At 48.8% G+C, this 12,938-nt stretch overlaps 1 protein-coding gene across 1 annotated transcript in view; it reads left to right on the forward strand.

Moving 5' to 3' along the window:
• Nucleotides 1-12,938, forward strand: part of MAN1A2 (mannosidase alpha class 1A member 2) — a 436,652-nt gene that overhangs the window by 396,879 nt on the left and 26,835 nt on the right. The window lies entirely within an intron of this gene.

A 12,938-nucleotide genomic window follows, 5' to 3' on the forward strand; every position in this document is an offset into this window, starting at 1 on the left:
CTCTAAAGGTGTTTTGAAGAAATACTATGTATGGAATAAAGTACCCCAGCCATACATTATAAGGATGTTGCAGCTCACGGAGGTGCTTTGTGACTAGTCTTGAATGAGTGATTTGCGATCAATGGCTCTCTAGATATCCAATAAGGTCTTGAATCCTTGATCAATGGTTCTCTAAATATCCAATAGGGTCTTGAATCTGTGATTTGTGATCAATGGCTCTCTAGATATCCAATAAGGTCTTGAATCCTTGATCAATGGTTCTCTAAATATCCAATAGGGTCTTGAATGAGTGATTTGTGATCAATTGTTCTCTAGATATTCGATTAGGTTTTGAATCTATGATTTGTGATCAATGGTTCTGTAGACATCCGATAAGGTCTTGAATCTGTGATTCGTGATCAATCGTTCTCTAGACATCCGATAAGGTCTTAAACCAGTGATTTGTATTCATTGGTCCTCTAGACATCCGCTATCAGCCTCATTCGGAAGTGAGCAGGTAGTGTCAAGCGGATACATTAAACGCAGCTCTGTCCATAATTTCTGAATCCCCCAGCCGAACAATGATTCTGAAGATGGTGGTCCCAAAGTAAGAGATTGTGAGCGCACCGTCAATGTCTTACTGGCTCGGCTTGAGGTTGATGCACAAAAGTAAAACTTTGGATTTTGAAGAATATTTCTACATCCAACCACTTGAGCATGTCAATCTAGAACATATCCAGGCTACAAAACACACACAAGCCCTGATCTATAGAGGTCCTGATCACACGTTGCCTGCTGTTGGAATAGCGGTTACATCTCATGCGAAGCGTTCTCAAATCCATGGACTTTTAACACATTCAAGTGAATGTATGTGGGGACTTGTAGGTGGGGTGGGCAGGAGGGGGACTGTGGGAGAAGGGCAGGTGATAAATGTAAGCGAGGGCTTGTGGCCCGGTAGTGGGGAGAGAGAAGTGATAGTTTCTTTTCAGGGAATGAGGCTCAGCTGTTGCAGTCAAAGTCTTGTGATTTTGCGGGTGGATTTCTCGGGTGGTTCACTCACACCCAGAAAGCATAAGTGTGGAAAAGCGGCCCACTCTGAATCAGGCGGGGTGGACTTCTATGCAGTGATTTTGCTCCATGTGACTCAAAGAGGGGCTCTCGGCTCCAGGTCTTTCTTAGTGACCTCATCCTCCAACCCTGGGTTTTCTGGAGAGTGGGAACTATGGGTGTCCACAAGCCAGAGGATTGTCAGGAGGTCAGATGTCAGCCAGGAGTTCACCACAGAGATGGAAGAGATTATTTGCGTGATCAAGGCGAGTAGGGAGGCAGATGCTGATGGGATTCTGTGCATGATGAACCAGAAAGCCTCAGAAGCATGCCCAAATGTCACTATTTTAATAATATAAGGAAAACTTGGATGGTTCTATATACTTTGCATAATTCTTTAATGACACCGATCTTTAAAAGAGGAAACACTGACAACCCAGCTGCATAACCCCTAATTTCCTTACTCAATTGATCTTCCCAAAAATGTTCTTGCTGTTTGTTGAGATAAGTGAAGGCTTGGGCAACAACTACCCTTTAAGACCTAATCAAGAGCTTTTCCTCAGCATCGCTCCTGCGCGCCTGTAAGCAGCATCATGCGACTCCACTTTGACTTACCCCAAAGTGATGCAAGAGCCACAGATACGTGCCTCCTCTGCATGCTGATGTCATTTCCTTTCTTTCCGCACCTTCAGACGCAGACCCGTAGTTTGCTCCATCAACATTTTCTTTTTTTTAGCTGACACTCTTTTTATCAAGTTGCTCTCTCAGTATGCAAGGGAACATGTCCCCTCCAAGACAACTGGTTAAAGACTTGCAGGGCTGTCCCAAACAGATGTCTGTGACAGATCCCCCGAGTATATCTCTGGTGCCTAGGGTTCTCGCACAACTCATAACATAACAGAAGTATTTGTAATGGACACATTTACCCAAAAGGGCATCTTTGTGCTAAATAACACATGTTTTTTTTACCCAACCCAACGGTACTCATTTTATCGACCTCAGATGAATCCCAAGGCGATCCGGTACCCAAGCTCTACATTGCTGAACGCGGTCAGAGGTCCCGAACAAAGGTGAGGATGTAGACTCGTTCCCGAGGCCATTCCCACGAAAGGTCCTCTTCACACTCCAAGTTGTTAGGTAAGTCTGAATCAAAAAAGAAACCTAAGAAGTCAAAGCATGACTTCCCTCTTCACAGCACTTTTGTCAACGGAGGCAAGACTGAGGTGCTGGTGGTAGGGGGAGACCGAGCGGCCTGGACGTCAGAGTGGTGGCCACCCTGCCTAGGACCCACACCAATCCCATGCCAGGAGGCGAGGAATCTCGGTGTTTGGTTCGACTCTAACCTCACCTTCGGACCTCAGGTCAACCGTGTGATCGGCTCATGCTTTGGGACTCTTAAGACCCTCAGGAAGGTCTTGGAGTTCCTCCCCATCAAACCCCGCCAAACACTTGTGCATGCCTTAGTCACCTCCAAAATGGACTACGGCAACCTTCTCTACTTGGGGACCCTCGAGAAGAACTTAAACTGCCTGCAGGTTTTACAAAATGCCGCCGCTCGGCTGGTCCTCAGACGGCCCAGAAGATCAGCTTCAAAATCCGCGCTTCAAACACTACACTGGCTCCCGGTGAGAAATAGGGTGAAATTCAAAGCACTATGCACATGTCACCGGATCATCAACGGCAGGGCTCCCCTTCCCTTGCAGGACCTTCTGACACAATATGAGCTTGTGCGTTCTCTTAGATCATCTGGCACGGGACGCTTGGCCATTCCAAAGGTGTCCAAAGCCAGGATGGGTGGCAGCGTCCAGTTGGAATGAACTCCCTGTGGCGCTTCGCCTGGAACCCTCAGAGTCCACCTTCAGAGCTAAACTGAAAACACTTCTCTACTCCCAATAGTGTACCATCTTCCACCTCCCATGCCTGCACTAGGATCTCAGCGCGGGGACACGCCGTCGGCGTCACCATGCGCTCTACAAATCTCCCATTATTATTATTATTATTATTATTATTATTATTATTAGAAGAAGTTACATGGACATCAAGATGCCTATGAATCTAATCCTGGTCCCCAACCAAGGCACCAGTTTTACAGTTTATCCCTAACCAACCCAAATTCCTTCGTCCATCAGCGGCAACACTGCCACAGCATGTTTATCCCTTCAAGAAGGCAACTTTGCTCACCTTTGACACTCTTCCTGTTCCCTCTGACACACCTTCAGCCCCAGGATCAACGACAAGGCCCTCCACGACAACCTCAGCGAAAAGAGTCCAGACACCACCCCCCTCTTCAACACCGACAACCAGCCGACTAGCACCCCTTGGAAACCTGCCACCACTAAAGACACCACCACAACCATAAAGAGAACCTACTCAGGAGCCCACACTGACCCCTGCCCACCACACATCTACCACAGAGCCACCACCACCATAGCACCCGAACTAGGCCAGACCATCAACGCCTCCCTCGAATCTGGCATCCTCCCCGACGACTGGAAGCGGGCAGAGGTTAAGCCCCTCCTCAAAAAAACTCTTGGCCGACCCGACGGACCTGAAAATCTACCGGCCCATCTCCCTCTTTCCCTTCGCAGCCAAAGTCACAGAGAGATTCATCAACGCCCAGCTGACCACCTTCATCGAAGAGAACGCCATACTCGACTCCTCACAGTCCAGATTATGCAGCAACCACAGCACCGATACCGCCCTCCTCGCTGCCACCAATGACATCCGCATGATACTCGACCAGGGCCACACTGCGTCCCTCATCCTACTAGATCTATCCGCAGCCTTCAACACCGTCTCACACCGCACTCTCGCAGCTAGACTCCAAGACGCCGGTATACGAGGAACCACCCTCTTCTGGATCCGCTCCTTTCTCTCCGGCAGAACCCAAAGAATCAGACTCCCTCCCGCCCTTCCTCTCCGAACCTACAGAGATCAACTGTGGAGTACCCCAAGGATCCTTGCTCCGCCCCAGGCTCTTCAACATGTACATGGCCCCCCTCGCCACCATCATCTGACAGCACGGACTCAGCATAGTATCTTACGCCGACGACTCCTAGCTCATCCTCTCTTACACGAAGAACCCCGAAGACACCAGATTCAGTTTCCAAGAAGAAATGAAAGACGTCGCAGCCTGGATGAGCAACAGCTGCCTAAAACTGAACTCTGAGAAGATAGAGGCCTTGAGACCCTCATGGATGAGTAGCATGCTTTATAAACACCTGATTGATTGATTTATTGATTGAAGGATCTATGGAGAGCTACCGCCAGTGGATCGGTACTCTATGCCATCTGCACCACTTGTCTCCGCTGGGTGGTTGCCATCAACGCCCAGCTCAATTTAGAATCGAACACCGCAATCTTTATTGGTCCCTCGCGCTGCAATAACAGCACTGGCGTTGAGGAAGAACTTCTTTTCATATCAGATTCATACTCCCGGCTCCCGCCTCGGTCCCCGCAGCTGATCGCTGTTTGTGTGGAGGGCGTGGACACTAGCTGCAATCACGCACAGGGCTTTCCAGTCATAGAGGGGTCGGAGTCATCCCCCCGCCTGCCCCTCTACTTAAAGGGATGTGCCAGCGTGAGCACCGCTGGCGCGCCTAAGGCAAACCCGTCTGTGCCTATTCGCGACCGACCGGGACCAGGGGCCAGGATCCCTGCTCCCCGCAACTCTGACCTTAAGAGTCCTCTAGCTTACTCCAGAAACACACTCATAGCGTTGGACAGACATGCCCCAAGTATGATCGCAAGGTGCATCAAAGCATCCCCTGAACATACCGAAGGGCCATACGCATGCCTAAACTGCAAATGGTGCAGCCTAGGTGTTATATTCTGTAATAGTTGTGTGTTATGTAACCTGTAATCCTGTCTCTTTAACTGCATGTGCCATGTTATGTTTCTTTATACATTCTATATTCTGAACTGAGCTTTGCTCATACAGCATTCTGCTCTGTTTGTCAGTTGTAACCTGGATACCGCTGTACTTGGACTTGATGCTGAGCTGACCAATAAACTTCTTAAAATTCAAGCTGCTACTGGATTATTACACTAGCACAGGTCCAACGTCCACTCAAGGCAACAGGAAACCAACCAAAAATTAAATGCTTTATACTTTACTTTACTATACGGCTGACCCCTAATTGATTCACTCCTCAGACGCTCTCAGCACGAGGACTCAGGCCACGCCCACTTGTTTGGCCACGCCCCCCGGCGACGACTACATAACGCTGAGTAAAAGCACCAGGTAGCCCATTGATCAGACTCCTGAGGCGGAAGCCGGGAGAGCGCATAGCGCATTGCATTGCTTTTTAAAATTGTAAAACTGTCACGAATTTACTTGTGCTAGTTTTTAAACTCACCACAGCAACTCTGCACGCTGCTAAGAAATCGAGCACTTTATTCAGTTCAGCTAGCGGATTCTAACGCTGCCGGCTGACCCCTAATTGATTCACTCCTCAGACGCTCTCAGCGCGAGGACTCAGGCCACGCCCACTTGTTTGGCCACGCCCCCCTGTCCACACCCTCAACAACCACTTTATAATGTGCTTATGGCGGAAGCGCAGCGGGAGCGCCGTTTGCGCGCCGAAGGCGCGCCTAAGGCAAGCCCGTCTGCGCCCGTCCGCGCCAGACCGAGTCCAGAGCCCACACCCCCTGCCGGTCTTACCCTCCCTCTAATCAAATACTCACAAGAATCTCTGCACCAACTCAGAGAACCTTCACATACTAGGTGCAACGGCCTCATTACCCCGGAGGATGTACATCCAAGATGCCCGAACTGCACCTACAGGTTCACGCCTTCCCCCCATCCAGAACCCGCCTGCCTCGAGATGGCCTTGCTCAACTGTAGGTCCCTTCCAAAGCATCAGACAGAAATCAACTTACTGCTGACAGACTCCGCCATTGACGTCCTTTTCTTAACAGAAACCTGGCTGTCTACAAATTCCGACCCAGACATTATCCAATCATTACCTCCCGGGTACCTCATCAAAACCCACAACAGACCCACGGGTACGGGAGGGGGTTTAGCGATTATATATCGCGACAACCTGTCATGTCAGTTTAAAGACAGCCCCATCTTAGATGGCGAAAATGTTCTTTTCTCCTTACATCAGCCGCCGTCTACCACCCTATCTGGGATCTTAATCTACCGCCCACCAGGACAGGTAGGGTGCTTCATAAACTCACTAATGGACGCCATCTCCTCCCTTGCCTGCGTGACGCCAAACTTCACAATTCTTGGAGACTTAAATCTCCATTTCGATGACCACGCTAACAAACTTGCCTCAGATCTAAAAACCGATCTAGCCTCCCTCAATCTACAACTGCGGAACAATGTACCTACTCATACGAAAGGACATCTGCTAGATCCCATTTTTTCCAACCTCACCAAATTATTTGTACCAACCCCTTTGCCCCTCCCCTGGTCAGACCACTTTTTGGTTCCTTTTAAACTTCGACTTCCAGGGAAGAAGTTGGAAACTCCTCGTCCCCAGTTCCCATCACGCCCATGGAAAAAATTGGACACCAACCTCTGGGAACGAGCGCTGTCAGCCACCTTACCGATATTAGACCCAGACCCCTCTAAAGCCGATGTCCAATCGCATAAATGGATTAACGATTCCCTCAACTCAGTCTTACCACTCAAACCTCTTCCAACTAGCAGGACACCCTCCAAACTTCCGTGGTTTACTCAGGAATTACGTGAACTAAGAAAGAAAGGCAAAAGGCTAGAGCGCCAATGGAGAAAAAACTGGAATACGGAAGACAAAAGTGAATACAGAGCCCATATTAGGCTCTATAAAAACGCTTTAAAAACAGCGCAGGCCACCTACTTTGAGGAAAAAATAGCCTCAGCGGCCAATTCCGCAAAAGAGACCTACCGCATTGTTAATCTCCTCACCAAAATGCAGGACCCACCGCCGACTCCGGACCTGGAGGGCGTAAGATGTAACCAAATGGCCGAGTTTTTCTCGGCAAAAATCGAAAAAATCCTGACCTCCCTTCCGGCCCCTCCACCTCCCAAGGATGCTCCATCACCTCACCTCTCCAAGACGCCCCGAGATTATGCACCTTCCCCCAAATCACCACTGAGATGTTTCTAAACATCTTACATACGGTAAAAAGTGGTGCCCTGTCAGACCCAGCCCCGATCAGTAAACTCAAACTGGTTGCTTCTACTGTAGCCCCCCCTCTTACCAACTTGGTTAATGCCTCTTTCAAAACTGGCACGGTCCCGGCAAACTGGAAAAAAGCCACGGTCAAGGCTCTTATAAAAAAAACGCATCTAGACCCATGGACCCATCTAATTTTAGACCTATCTCACTGCTGCCGGCCATCAGCAAAATTGCCGAACGTGTAGCAAACCAACAACTCTCCGGGTTTCTGGAAACTAATCACCTCCTCCGCCAGTCTCAGACAGGTTTTAGACCGGGACAAGGGACCGACACCGCACTGCTAGCCGTGGTCGAAGAAACTAGGAGCATTATGGACGCAGGAGGATCAGTGGCAGTGATCCTCCTCGACCTAAGTGTCGCCTTCGACACGGTGGACCACGCAACCCTTATACACCGGCTCGGTCTGATAGGAGTGGCGGACTCCGCCTTAGCCTGGATTAAATCCTTCCTTGAAGATAAATCTTTTCAAGTGGCAGATGGGTACACCACCTCCAAGGCTCAGCCACTCAAGTGTGGGGTTCCTCGGGGATCTTCCCTGAGCCCCACACTTTTCAATGTTTACATGGCCCCTCTCGAGGATGTTGTCAAACCTTTTGGCATTAAAACTATAATGTACGCCGACGACACACAGCTGGTCGTTTCCCTCAACCAATCAGACAATTCCCTCGCCAATCTATCTAGTTGTCTTGAGAAGGTGCACCAGTGGATGTGTGACTCCCGGTTAAAACTAAACGGTGATAAATCAGAAATACTCCTCCTGGGAAACCCGAACAAAATCCCCACATCCCTTCCCTGGCCGCCATGTATGGGAACTCCACCATCCCCCAAATCCGAGGTAAAAAGTCTGGGGATATGGCCGGACCAGGATCTCAGTTTCAAGACTCAAGCCAGAAAAACTGCGGGAACCTGCTTCGGCCTCATAAAGATGGCACGAAAGATTCTCCATCTAATCCCCTCCCAATCCAGGAAACTCCTGATGCAGGGGCTGGTGAACTCCAGATTAGATTATGGCAATGTGCTGTATCTGGGGGCCCCAGCCTCTGTAGTCCACAGACTTCATTGTGCACAAAATGCGGCTGCAAGAATCCTAACCGGAACCAAAGCGAGGTGCTCGACCAAACCAGCCCTCAGAAACCTGCACTGGTTGCCAGTTAACGAACGGGTCAAGTTCAAAACTCTGTGCATTGCCCACAGAATAATGCACGATGAAGGCCCCCCCATTCTCAGACCACTTCTGACACCGCACCAGTCCACTCTGATCTAACTCCCTATCTCTCGCTAACGTCCCTAGAATTAGTAAGACCAGAACTGGTGGTCGCCTGTTCTCCTACAATGCCCCCAGATTGTGGAACTCCCTTCCACTCTCTCTGAGGCAAGAACACAATCACCTTAGTTTCAGGAAGCAACTAAAAACCTGGCTCTTCCCCTGATTTCCCTTGATTACCTCTCCCCTGCTTCCCCACCTTGCTGGATCTATGGTCACTAGCGCTGGGATGCCCTAGGGTAGCTACGCGCTCTATAAATCCCAAATCAAATCAAATCAATCAAATCAGATTGGTACCCAAACACTCTTTTGAGATCTGGGACACAATCAATACATTTGACTCCAACCTAGTTTTTATCATCGATATCTGGCTCGATGGGAATAATTGCCCTGATATAGCTTATGCCCTACCCCCGAAATACACAATTTTATGACAGGATAGGCAAGGAAGAAGGGCGGGGGACTTGCCATATTATTTAAGGATGACCTCAACTGCCTCCCTATCACAGTAGCCCAGCTCGAAGAGCACAAACTACTACCATTTCAAGGGTCCAAAGGAAACCACATCTTACTAGGGGGAGCGGTGATTTATTACCCCCCTGGCTATCAAGCTGAATTTAGAACTACGCTGCTCACACAGCTATTCCCCGCCTGCCTAAAATACAAAAACGTCATGGTGGTCGGTGATTTTAATGTGCACTTTGAAGGCTAGAAAACCCAGTGGCCACGCACCTGAGTAACGACAGGCAGATCCTTCAACTCAAACAATGGATCCACGGCCCCTCGCACAACGCAGGCCATACACTGGACCTACTGTTTTCCAATATCGAAACCACTATGACTGAGGAGATTAAACCCGTCACGTGGACAGACCACTCCCTAATCTCCTCATTTCCCCAGCCCGGGATACCCACTAGACCCCCTATATCCATGCATGAATCATATAGAGCCTAGAAACTTGTCACTCCAGACTCATTTCAGCGACATTGGTCCACAGACAATCTAGAACACTTATGAACCCTCCATACCGACAAAGGGGCAGTGAATCTCGAAACAGAGATCAACCTCACATTGAATTTATGTGCTCCCAAAATCAAAGTGAAATCCACAAAAAGAACGATCTCAGAAAAGTGGTACACACCAGAACTCAAGGCACTAAAAAAGAAGTGCAAAACTCTGGAACACAGCTGGAGAACGTCCAGATCAGACACCGACAAAGTATCCTACAAAACCGATCTCAAGAACTACAATCATGCCATATAAAAAACTAAAAAGACATATTTTGCTCAAAGAATAAACGAAAATAGCAACTTAGCGAAAGATTTATACAAAGTAATATGAGAACTATGCAAATCAACCTGTATGTCCCAAACGCTGCACCCATCAGCAGAGAGCTGTGAAAAGATCAGTAACTTTTTCACAGACAAAATCTATTCGACATTCAACCCTAACACCCAGTAGACCCCACTAACTGGGAAAGAATAGACCCTCACTCCGAAGCCCATGCGAAACTGGACAGTTTTTCCCCGATCACCGAAGAAGTCGTCAGGACTATGGAAGAAGTCAAATCAGGACCACCCCTTGGCTCTTGTTCACACTTTATCTTTGAACAGATCACACCCACCCTTACCCCATTCATTACGGAGCTATTCAACAAATCATTAGAAAAGGCAAACTTTCCAGAGACATGGAAACAAGCCATAGTAACCTCATTAATAAAAGGCAGGCGCAGATGTTACCAACCCGGTCAACTACCGACCAATCTCCCAACTCCTGTACCTCTCCAAAGTACTGGAGAATCTGGTCAATAGACAGCTGTCCAACTACCTGGAGGGCAATGACCAACTGGAGGCGTCACAAACTGGACTCAGGACCACCAACGGCACCGAAGCAACTCTTCTGGCCGCCATGGACACCATAGGAACATTACTGGACCAGGGCAAGGCTGTGGCCCTAATCCTATTAGACCTGTCGGCAGCGTTCGACACGGTCTCCCATCACCTCCTATTAGAAAACCGACACGGGAAAGGGATACACGGAAAGGCCCTTTAATGGCTCAGCTCGTTCCTGAGCAACAGAACTCAAACCGCGCAACTAGGCGCCTTCTCATCCACACCCAAAAAATTCAACTGTGTTGTCCCGCAGGGAGCATCCCTTAGCCCCACGCTGTTCAATGCCTATGTTTCACCCCTGGCAAAAATTGGGACAAAGTGGGGTTTTGGTGTTTGCTCCTATGCGGATGACACACAACTAACAATCGCCATTGGTGAGGGGCACAACAACGCCAAAAGAAACCCCAACAGCTGTCTCACCGAAATGGCAAATTGGATGTCGGACCACTGCTTAAAGTTAAATGCAGACAAATCCGAAATCCTGCTCCCCGGAGAAGTCAAACACATCTGGGACGCATCCTGGTGACCCCACTCACTTGGAGATGCCCCAGCACCCAAGCGTGTGCCAAAAATCTGGGTGTACAATCAACGACAAACTATCCATGCAGGACCATGTACGAACATTGTGTGGAAAAAGCTTAGCCACCCTGAAACGTCTAAAAAGGCTCTTTCCATGGATTCCCTTAGAAAGCTCTTCTGGTCAGTAGACTGGACTATGGTAATGCTCTCTTTGTAGGCATGCCAGAATACCTCTTCAAATGTCTACATGTGTTGCAAAATGCTGCAGCCAAACTGGTGTGTAATAAAGACAAACATAGCTCAGCGAAGGACAGCCTAAAACAACTTCACTGGCTGCCCATGCGCCTAAGAGCACGTTTCAAGCTCTTAGGGCATGCCCACAAAACACTCCACCATACAGGACCCAAGATCCTTCAGAACAAAATACGATTTTATACTCCCACCAGACCCCTAAGATCACACACCAAGCGCTCGCCGAAACGAAAAGGATCAAAAAGTCCAGAGCAGGAGGCCTCACCTTTTTGCACCTCACAGCACTGCACTGGAACGAGTTTCCAGTCGAACTCAGACTGATCAAAGAATACAACACCTTCAGGAAAAAACCTAAAACATACCTATTCCCTAAAGACTGATGTCATAGCCAATAGATTCTTAGACCCTACTCACCACTAATCCATTATCTCAGCACCGTGATATCTTAAGGGATGAATGTCGCGCTTTAAAAATAAATAAATACATTCTGACAGCCGACACAATATAGGCCGAAGTCACATCCTCCACAACTTTTGGCACAATGGGTCAAACCTCATTCTGACTCAGATAGAACTCTGCCTTTACCTGGCCACATGCCTTTTGCTTGAGATTCAAAACACAGTCAACATGGTGATGGAGAGGACGGGGATGATGCACCCCATTCTTATGATGAGGACAATCTTTCATGGACTTTCAAGAATCCAGTGGGTTAAACCTCTCCCCAGATCCTGGGGTGAACTCTTTCCCCTGGCCCTTTAAAAGAGGAATCAGCCTGTTTTTACTGTGGTGATCAGGCCGGCTGCTGAAGTTCAGGACCTGCAACTTTGGTCTGTACAATTGACTGAAGCCCTGACGGACTTCCTGCAGCCTGGACAGACGTCCACAGGAATGCTTCTCCCTCTCAATGAAGTCCTGACGGGCGCACTGCTAGGTACTTGCAGTTAACAGACTGGTTGCCAGAAGGCAGTGACCTTTTCCTGGTGATATTCTCTTCCTGATGCCGCACCCGAAGCCTGGAAGTTGGTGTGACAACTTCAGCTTGTCCTTGGTGGCACCTGGACATCCGATTTGAGGCAGGAGGAGTTTGACTTCGACAGGTGGCTGTACATCACATCCAACAGGTGGGCGCTTAAAATCATCTAGCACGGTTATGCCCTTTCAATTTGTGGTGCTGAAGAAGCATGTAGGCCTTCTTTCTATTTTAAACCTTCGGCCTCTCAATTTCTTCCTGACTAAAGACAAATTCAAGATGCTGACATTGGCCCAATTTCTATCTGTACTGATCCATACGACTGGATGCCAGAGCTGGACGTTCAGAACACCTATTTTTACATTCCCTTTTTGCACTCCCATGGGTGTTACCTCCAGTTCAAGGTGGGCCAGGAGCATTTTCAGTTTTCTGTGCTCTCCTTCGGCCTTACCACTGATCCCCAGGTGTTTGCGAAAGTGATGGTGGTGGTTGCAGCTCATCTTTGGAGTTGGGGATTCTGGTCTTCCCCTACCTCAACCACCGGCTGTTGAAGGAGGGCTTGCCACAGTCTGACGTAGACCATCTCCAGACAATGGTGAACCTCCTCCCAACTCTGGGGTTTTCAATTAATGTGTCGAAGTGACACCGGACTCCCTCCCAGAGGCTTCGGTAAATTGGCGCTGTTCTGGATATGGTGCGATTTTGAGGCTTTCCTTCAGATCAACACGTTTAGCACATTTGGGCTATGATCCAATGTATTTGCCTGGGTCCTGGGTCCCTGTGAAAGTGGCACTGAGGCTTCTTGGCCTCTTGGCATCCGGCCTCCTGCTACACCGGATGGC

This window comes from Lissotriton vulgaris, chromosome 8 (genome assembly GCF_964263255.1).
Source record: "Lissotriton vulgaris chromosome 8, aLisVul1.2, whole genome shotgun sequence".
Taxonomy (NCBI): Eukaryota; Metazoa; Chordata; class Amphibia; order Caudata; family Salamandridae; genus Lissotriton; species Lissotriton vulgaris.